Source organism: Oryctolagus cuniculus, chromosome 12 (assembly GCF_964237555.1).
Source record: "Oryctolagus cuniculus chromosome 12, mOryCun1.1, whole genome shotgun sequence".
NCBI lineage: Eukaryota > Metazoa > Chordata > Mammalia > Lagomorpha > Leporidae > Oryctolagus > Oryctolagus cuniculus.
The window spans coordinates 62254573-62263695 of record NC_091443.1 but is presented as its reverse complement, the minus strand read 5'-3'; the positions used below and the strand labels follow the sequence as shown (position 1 = coordinate 62263695).

Genomic DNA, 9123 nt, shown 5'->3' with positions numbered 1-9123 from the left:
TTTCAGATACTTCAGTCTTAGAATACACTTTATATTTTTTGGAGAATAGTAATATAGTAATAATATTATTGCTAACTCACATTTATTACTTTTGACTAAGGCCTTCTATAAATTCTCTTATGTTAGCTTCATAATAACTCTTTATAGTGAGATAGTGCTGTTATTTTACAAACAAGAAAACTGAAGACCAGAAGAGTTAAGATAATAGCTAATAAATGGCTAGTATGTGAAGGACTTAATATTCACGATCATTCATCTGACTAGCCACACTCTTAACTACTAGATTCTACAGCAAGGTGTGGTTAGGTACTTTTTATCACTTGAAGACCTAAATAAAGATTTTATGTTCATCCTTCTGTGATCAACTCAAATATCATCTCTATTAATACCTTCCCCATTGTGTCCAGTGAGAATTATTTAGTCTATCAGTATGGTGTGTTACACAGGGAAGCACTGGCTGAATGAGATAAATGAATGCATTTCTTTCATGAATAACACGTTTCTATCATAGCTGTTCTTACATTGGATTATGCTTATTGTAGTGCTTATATATTTATTTGTATGTTAGACCATGAACTTCTCGATATATGAGATCAGTTGTAATAATCTTTATATGCCATCACCTAGCACAAATCCTGGCAGATAGCTATTCAATGTGTACTAAATAAACGAGATTCTTAAATAAATGTGTGAATGAATGAAAGGAAAGTTTACCAGAGATGAATGCTAGAATGGTCAGAAATCTATTTCCGACCTCTGTTGAACTGGGAGTTTGGGTATTTTGTTCATAATCACGCCAACTTCTTTAACGAATGATGAGTTAGCCAAAGTCTTGCTGTTCTTTTCTGAACACCTTTGACTATCTTTTGCAATATGGGTATGTTGAGAGTTTCTCAAATCTTTAATGTTCTTCTACTTTTTGCTTACCAGTTGCTTCTTTGATTCCATTTTCTATTATATTTTACTATAAGCTCCTTATAACACTGGAACACAAACACAGTTTAGGCAAGTTTTCTGCCACTTTATAACATGTTCTATAACATGTCCATCAACATGTTCCTCATTTGCAGAAACCTCATCAAAATTGCATTTGACACCTAAATTGCTAGGAGCATTCTACACCTTGTGATTTGCGTATTCCCTGAGGAAGCTTTCTCTACAGCTCTCCTCTTCTCTTCCTGAGTCCTCATTTAGCTATCCCTTCATAGCAAAATTGGCTTCTCCTAGCATACCTCTTCAAGCCCTTCTATTCTCTCCCCAGTATCCAGTTTCAAAGCTGCTGTCACATTTTTAAGTATTTGTTATAAAGCATTACACTTCTTGGTATCAATTTCTGTATTAGAGTTCTCCAGGGAAACAGTACAAACAGAATATGTGCATGTGTGTGATTTCCTGGACTAAATATTACACCACATTTATTGAAAATCTAAACTTTAAGGAATTCATTCACATACTTATCACATGGGTAAGATATCCCATGATCTGCTGCCAACAAGCTGTAACCCAGGAAAGCCCAGTTTGATTTCAGTCTGAGTCTGAAGGCCTCAGGACAAGATCGTCAATGGTATAAGCAGTCCGAATGAAAAGGCAGGAGAAGACCAATGTCCTAGCTAAAGCAGGCAGGCATAGAGAGAATACCCTCCCACCTCCTCCTGTTTGTGTTACTCAGACCCTAAAGGACTGGCTGAGGCCCATCCAGAGTGCAGAGGGCCATCTGCTTTACCAGTCTACCCATTCAAATGCTAATCTCATCCAGAAAGACTCCCACAGACCTACCTTGAAACAAGTGTAGTCAAACATCTGGACAGGGTGTGATTTAGTCAGGTTGACACATAAAATTAAGCATCATAGATTAATATAGTAGGTATTAAATCATTGTTGAATGAAAGAATGTGAAACACCACTACCTGTGATGTTAGGATTGGATTTACCTTAGTATTCACATGGATTAGGGCACCAATTTTTGGTTAGTATCTCGCTGTTAGGATTGCGTGGCCTTTCAAAAATAAGCATGGTCATGTCGTAGCACACTAATCAAGTGTTAAGAAATGGTCTGCTCAGAGCTCTGACCTGAGTAACTGTAAGTTGTACTATCTGAATATAAAAATAAACAAGACACAGCAAAGCAAAACTTCCCAGGATTAAGTGTGGATTGCATATTAATACCTTCATATTCATTGTTTGTGCCTTGCAAAATGTTGGAACTATCAGGCCTGTCCAAAGTTTAGACAAACTGCAAAATCAGTGTTTGACTCACACAATCACATTATCACCAGCAGAAAGTCAGTCATTGTTTTTCATCAAGTATTTAATGAGTACCTATTTAAGACTACTAAAATGGCCACAAAGAGAGACCAATAGGAATGTTTATTCATCCTCAGATCTTCCTGGACTTACAGGTCAGTTTTAATTTAAAGAAATGCAGTGTATTCAGAATGGGGTTTACAGGTAAGGAGTAACTCAACAGACTTAGTACAATTTTAATCTTTCTTTTATTTACATTTATGATTGTGGTTTGAAGGCAGTTGAAGCCCTAGTTTTCTTCTCTCTCTCTCTTTCTATAGAATTATTCATTTGAAAGGAAGGCAGAGTGACAGAGAGGGAAAGAGAGCAAGTTTGAGCAAGATTTTCTATTCACTGTTTCACTCCTCAAATGCCCACAAAAACCAGGCTTATTAGGCCAGGTCAAAGCAAGGAACCAGGATCTCCATCCAGGTCTCTGACATGGTGGCAGGAATTCAACTCCTTGGGCCATGTCGTCTGCTGCCTCCCAGGCACATTAGCAGGAAGCTGAATCATAAGTACAGAGAAGGCAGGACAGCAGCCAGGTACTATGATAGGGCATGTGGCCATTTGCCTTGATCTGTTAACCTGCTACACCAAAACATCCATCCTGGAACCCTAGTTTTCTTTTCAGAGAACTGATTTATTTGGGCAGTTAGACTTACATTTTATAAGCAGCTCAAAGTTCTTGTTTTGTTTTTTGTTCTTTTTTTGGGGGGTAGTCATTAAGCAAAATCAGCCTAAGGGTCTCCTGTTAACCCTCTTGCTGAATGAAGTGTGGTAGATTGAGTACATAATTCTTTCTGATGGATAATTAGTTTCAACTTGCTAGATGTTTATTCTTCAGCGATAATGAACTTAAATGCATCATTGTTTTTTAATGGAGTTTTCATGTTTCTTGGCTATAACTAAGGCTATTTTCATATAAGTTGTAAACAAAGGTGGGAATGGTCATATTAGTTTCTTCTATTTCTACTCGAGTGTGTAGCATGTTTGGATTGGTGCTCCTGACTGTGTCCTATCATGTGACCCAGTAGGGCCCAGCTGCATGGGTCCCGAGGCATTGGCAGGAGCTGGCCTTCAGATCAGGGATCCCCGTCAAAGAGCTTAGATAGTCAGGAAAACAAGGAGGAGCTACATTTACTGCCTGTATTGGGTAATCTGATGCCTTGGGGTGAAGTGAATGAAAGCCAGACAACCTTTCTGTAAGTTCCTTTGGATGGGATCTGGCAGAATCTAGAACTGGCAGCTTTCCATTATGGAATATCCATTAACTTTGTTTATCTCTGGAAAAACACTGCCCTGTTTCCACAGTCTGCTGCTCGTTAAAGAATGGTGCAAGAGATCATCTCTGAGTTCAAGGAGAGGATGAGCTTTCAGCTATTGTGGAAATATGGTGGTGGGCAGCTGATCCCTCCTCTTTGTTCTGAAATGGCAGGTGGCATGCAACAGAATATGATCTCAACACAGGAGACTGATTCAACCAAATCCCCTTAGACTGGGTAACTGCAAACCATAGATCTGCTATAGCCACAGCTCAGCTTCCTGTGAAATTGACGGTTGATATTTATACCTGGAAAGGTAAAGCTGAACATAAGATTTGAATTCTTACCTTGACTTCCAGTCTGCCCCTGATGTCATGTCCCAGGACAGTGCTGCTAGATTGTGGGACTACTTTAGTTCTTTCTCTGTGGTTCCCTGTACATCTACATGTGCTGTTTAAACACATCTGTAGCCGCAAAGCACCTTTATCTGTCTGGAGAACAACCAAATAAATGTTTTATATAAATGTTTTTTTAATGAATGAATATATTTAGAGGTTTTTTTTTTAAGATTTATCATGTATTTTTTTGAAAGAGTAATATATACACACATGGTGGGGGGAGGAGGGAGAGAGAGAGAGAGATCAATCTTTGATACACTGGTTCACTCCTCAAATGGCTACAAAGCTTGGGGCTGGGTCAGACTGAAGCCAGGAGCCCAGAACTCCATCTGGATCTCCCACATGGGTATCAGGGGCCCGAGTATGTGGGCAGCACATCTGCTGCTTTCCTGAACCTGTTAGCAGGGAGCTAGTTCAGAAGGGGGGCAGCTGGGACCTGAAGGAGCAGCACTCTGATGTAGAAGGCTGGCATCACAAGCAGCCACTTAATCCGCTGCACTACAACACCTGGGTTTTGAAACGGAGAGTTTGGTTTGACATGTGAAAATATATTATTCACAGGAATAGTTATTAAACATGAATTAATTGAATTACAATAAGAGATACTAAGTAATTATTGGATTACAATAAGAGATACTAAATAAACAGATATAGTGATCTTCAAAAAAGTATGAAAATTGGGGCCGGCGCTGTGGTGCAGCAGGTTAAAGCCCTGGCCTGAAGCGCAGGCATCCCATATGGATGCCAGTTTGAGACCTGGCTGTTCCTCTTCCAGTCCAGCTCTCTGCTGTGGCCTGGGATAGCAGTACAAGATGGCCCAGGCCTTTGGGCCTCTGCATCCACGTGGGAAACCTGAAAGAAGCTCCTGGCTCCTGGCTTCGGAACGGTGCAGCTCCAGCTGTCACAGTCAATTGGGGAGTGAACCAGTGCATGGAAGACCTCTGTCTCTACCTCTCTCTGTACTCTGTCTTTCAAATCAATAAAATAAATCTTTAAAAAAATGATGAAAATCATTTGCTTGGATAAGTGTTATTTCACTGGAGATAATTGTGGAGATGGATGGAGGAGGATGCTGTTGAATCTTATGTATAAATTCTTTTTTTTTAAGTGGAAAGCAAATAGCAAGGTTTGTACAAATTCTTAATTCTCTGATTTAACTGTATTTGATTTATAAATAAATCCCATTAGAAAACACATTAAAAATTAGAGCTTAATTTAAACATACTTAAAAGTAAATTATAGTCTGTGAACTTAGACAAACAATATGCCAGTTTCATGGCTTACCTTCCAGTCTCTAATCAGCAAGAACTGAGTTGGCTTTAACTAGGAATTCTTTTAAAACATTCAGGAAAGAAGATGCACAGATTCTGTGATATGTTGCTTAACACCTATTGTATCAGGAAATTCTTTCTCATATCCAAACTCAAACCTAACGTTCTTTATTTCAAGAATGTTTTTCTGCAACATATAAAACCATCTTTATGTGCCATATAATTAAATTCAACATTTACCAAGTATACTTGTGTATATTCTTACACATATTAGCTTGATCGTGTTATAATGCAATATTAGAAGAATAGCATTCTGATAACATTTGGGGCATGAAGGATATTTTAATATATTTGAAGTATGTTCTTAAGCTCTTGGCTATCCCTTTAAATGCTTTTAAAAACAAACTTTTAAAGCTATGTTGCTTTGAATCTATTTCTAGTGGGGCAGTCATTCTGCTATTGCTTTATTATATTACATCTTTTAATTTCCATAACCTCCTTATGATATAGGAATTGCCAGTCTCATTTTACAAGTGCATTCCATACAGGGCTTGAATGTCCACATTTAAAGTCAGATAGCTATAGAATATCCTGTCGGGAAACACAAGCAGCAAAACAGTCTTGAGGTAATCATGACTCTTGTGTGACTTCAGCAAATGCTCTGTCTCTATATAACAGGTGGATTTAAAAACAAAGCTAAAATATATGAACAAAGAAAAGTCATGTTCTTGCTGAGAGAGCATTGGTTTGAAATCAAATCCAAGAGATCTAATAACGTTTAAATTGTTCACAGTTCTGTGACCCACTCCATGCCACAAACAATTTTTTCTCACCCTCTCAACCCGTATATTCAATATAGAGATCATAATTACTGTTTTTATTGTTTTGGCCATGACTCATGGCAAGAAATAAATTTCACATTGCAACTCAGTAAAACACACACATACATGCATATATATGCTAAATCTACTGATTATGTACAGTACATCCTGGTATTTTCTACTTTGTTCTGTTTCTCTTTAAAAATGATGTTTTTGACACAATCAAATGATTTTACAACCCATTAATGGATCTCAAATGAAGTCTGAAAAACACTTAGCTCTTAAAAACAATTTATGCTACATTAATGTTGTAATTTCCACCACTGTAAAAACAAGCCCATCCATGCCAATATTCAAAGCAGCCACTGCTGAAAAACAATTGTTGTATCTATACATATTCAAAAAATAAGGTAACATTGAAATGATGTTTTCCTTGTTTGAAAAATGACCTGTATATTTCAGGAAAAAATAATGAAGTCCTGAGCTATTGGATAATATAAGTAGAGCAAAGGTTAACATGATTCATTGAGCAAATATGCTTATTGAAGCCTCTGAAATGTTGTAACAGGAGGTGGCTATGAAGACCCAGTTTGGAACAGATCTCAAAGTACAGGATTTACTTTAACACAGGTTATAAGAGAATTGATATATGCTTCTGCCATATCTTCCATAAATAAAATTAGAGAGAGAGAGAGAGAGAGAGAAAAGGGAGGTAACTGTCCATTCCTAGGTAGTTGGGGATTATTTGCAAAGGAAAAACTTGATAGCTTCTAATAAAATTAACATTACCAGAATTAAAGTCAATTTCATTATGAATGTACTCTTTTTTCCTATATAAGTTTCATACTATTTTGTATGTGTTTGCTTCACTAAGAAATCTGTTTATTATGAATAGTGGATTACTTACCCATTCCATAATGTCTTTTGAGCTCCTTCTATATACCCAAACTGAGGATGCAAAGATGGATTAATTGAAATTTCTGCTTTGACTGCGTTTATAATTCTGTTAAAACTCAGTAGATCTTCTTATCTTTTGAATTTGTTGGGGTACAACTGGATTTTCATGCCTACACATAGACTGAGAAATGTTAGCAAAATTGAGTACTTGAATGCACAATAAAACTTGTGTCAGAGTGATCACTTAATACAATGCTGAATATTTTGTGTTCTAGGGTTAAAATGTGATTTGATTTGGATTAAATAGCTCAGTGCTGAGGGGGAATGTGGGATGAGCAGTGTAAAGGACTAGATTGAGATCTGATAGACAGATGTTGTAAGAGAAAATAGAACAGATTTCACATGGCAGAGAAGCAATAGGCAGCCACTTAAACCCGAGATCTAAAACTTGGGTTTCCATGAAGGGAGTTCGTGAGTTTGGAAAGGAAAAAAGTTACATATTTATTTTCATCAACCTTTAACTGAACTTTGTTTTTCCTTCATTTATGAATGTAAGCAATACATTGCATCTGAATTATCATTACTTGTGATTTTGTCACAAGTACAACTCTCAGATATTTCCACATTCTATAACAGTGGTTAGAAATGTTTAAAATTTTTTATTTGTTCATTTATTTTATTTGAGAGAGAGGGAGAGAGACCTCTCATATATTGGTTCAATCACCAAATGCCCACCATGGCCAGGGCTGGGCCAGGTCAAAGCCAGGATCTGGGAACTCAATCCAGGTCTCCTTCATGGTTGGCAGGGACCCAGTCACTTGAGACATCACCTAGAGTGTGCCTTAGCAGGAGGCTGGAATTAGGAGCAGAGTCAAGACTAGAACCCAGGCACTCTGGTATGGGATGAGGGCGTCTCAACCAGCATCCTAACTGCTATACCAAATGCCCACACCTGGAAATATCTTAAAATATTGTTTGTGCCAATCAATATATTTAAATTATGGCACTAGTAGACCAAGGAGTAGATCTTTTTATTCAGTTCACTATTAAGGATTCATATCCATTATTATACCTGAAATTTGTTTTTCATGTTTTGTTTTAAACTGTGCCCCAATATGATTAGTTTACTTTGTAATAGTGGGTATTTTCTGTTAGGTATTTAAAGACATTTTAAGAGAAGCACATAGGTTTTCCAGAGTGCCACAAGTGTTCATGTCACAAAAAGGGTTAATATTTTCTGCTTAAAGTGAAAGATTGCAAATGTAAATGATTTCCTGCATAGGCAAGTAACATCAAAGAGTGACTGGAGAGAGATCCTTTAGAAGATTACTATAACAATTTAGAGAAAAAAAAAAAAAAAACAATTCCTGATGGTTTCATGGTACTCCAATCACCAACCCTCCTGTTTTCTGCTTACTTGGATCCTACTGAAAACAAAAAACAATAGGTCTGATGAAGTTCAAAGTAGACCCCCCCCCCTTTTTTTTTTTTTACTAGCAAACCTGATATCAGAGAATGCGGTTTGTTTGCTGGCTGCCACAATTCCAGGGGCCTCCTCCGAGGGGGTGAGTGAAGGCGCCCCCCAGAGTCCCGGCGCGGAATGCCTGTTCAGCCTCAGCAGGCGGGGCCTGCTTTCTGTCCGTGACTGCCCGCAGTGCTTCCTGCTGCACTTAGACCAGCTTTCCCAGCTGGGCTGGTTTGGACAAGCCTCCCCCTTCAGGGAGGAGGTTTTGCCCCAGGAGGCTGTGAAATGGATAAGAACAATGCATTAATTAAATTCGTTCCAAGGCCAAAGATATTCTATTCTGTTTCCTTTCCCAAGCTCTGTCTTGCTGTAACTGTCTAATGTAACGTAGCAGAGGTTCTGCAATACAATTAAATTAGAATGCAGAGAGAAACTTCATTCATAAAATGCCAATAATGTGGAGGCACCCTAAATGTAAATCCGATGTCTTCCATTATGCAATTCTCTCAGAAAATGTAAAACCCAAACTCTAATCCCTTTCCGAGTTTGAGTCTAAGGATGATCCAATCCAGAAGAATTAGAGTCTGAAATCAAATTCTGTTTCTGTCCAAAGTAGGTAAGGCTGTCCTGAGGGGTTTCCACAGCCGTGCAGAGGGCGGGGCTCTGCCAGTACTTGCAGTCCTGGTCCCTCTGCCTGGAGCCAGCACGCTTCCTGCTGAGAAT

General features: G+C 38.2%; 1 long non-coding RNA gene across 1 annotated transcript; it reads right to left on the bottom strand.

Moving 5' to 3' along the window:
* Window positions 1–3895: 3895 nt before the first annotated feature.
* On the bottom strand, window positions 3896–7011 carry LOC127483700 (uncharacterized). The gene is made up of 3 exons (XR_007910198.2): window positions 6946–7011; window positions 5231–5404; window positions 3896–4039 (listed from the first exon to the last, which is right to left on the bottom strand). It is a non-coding gene; the product is annotated as an uncharacterized lncRNA (long non-coding RNA).
* Window positions 7012–9123: the final 2112 nt, after the last annotated feature.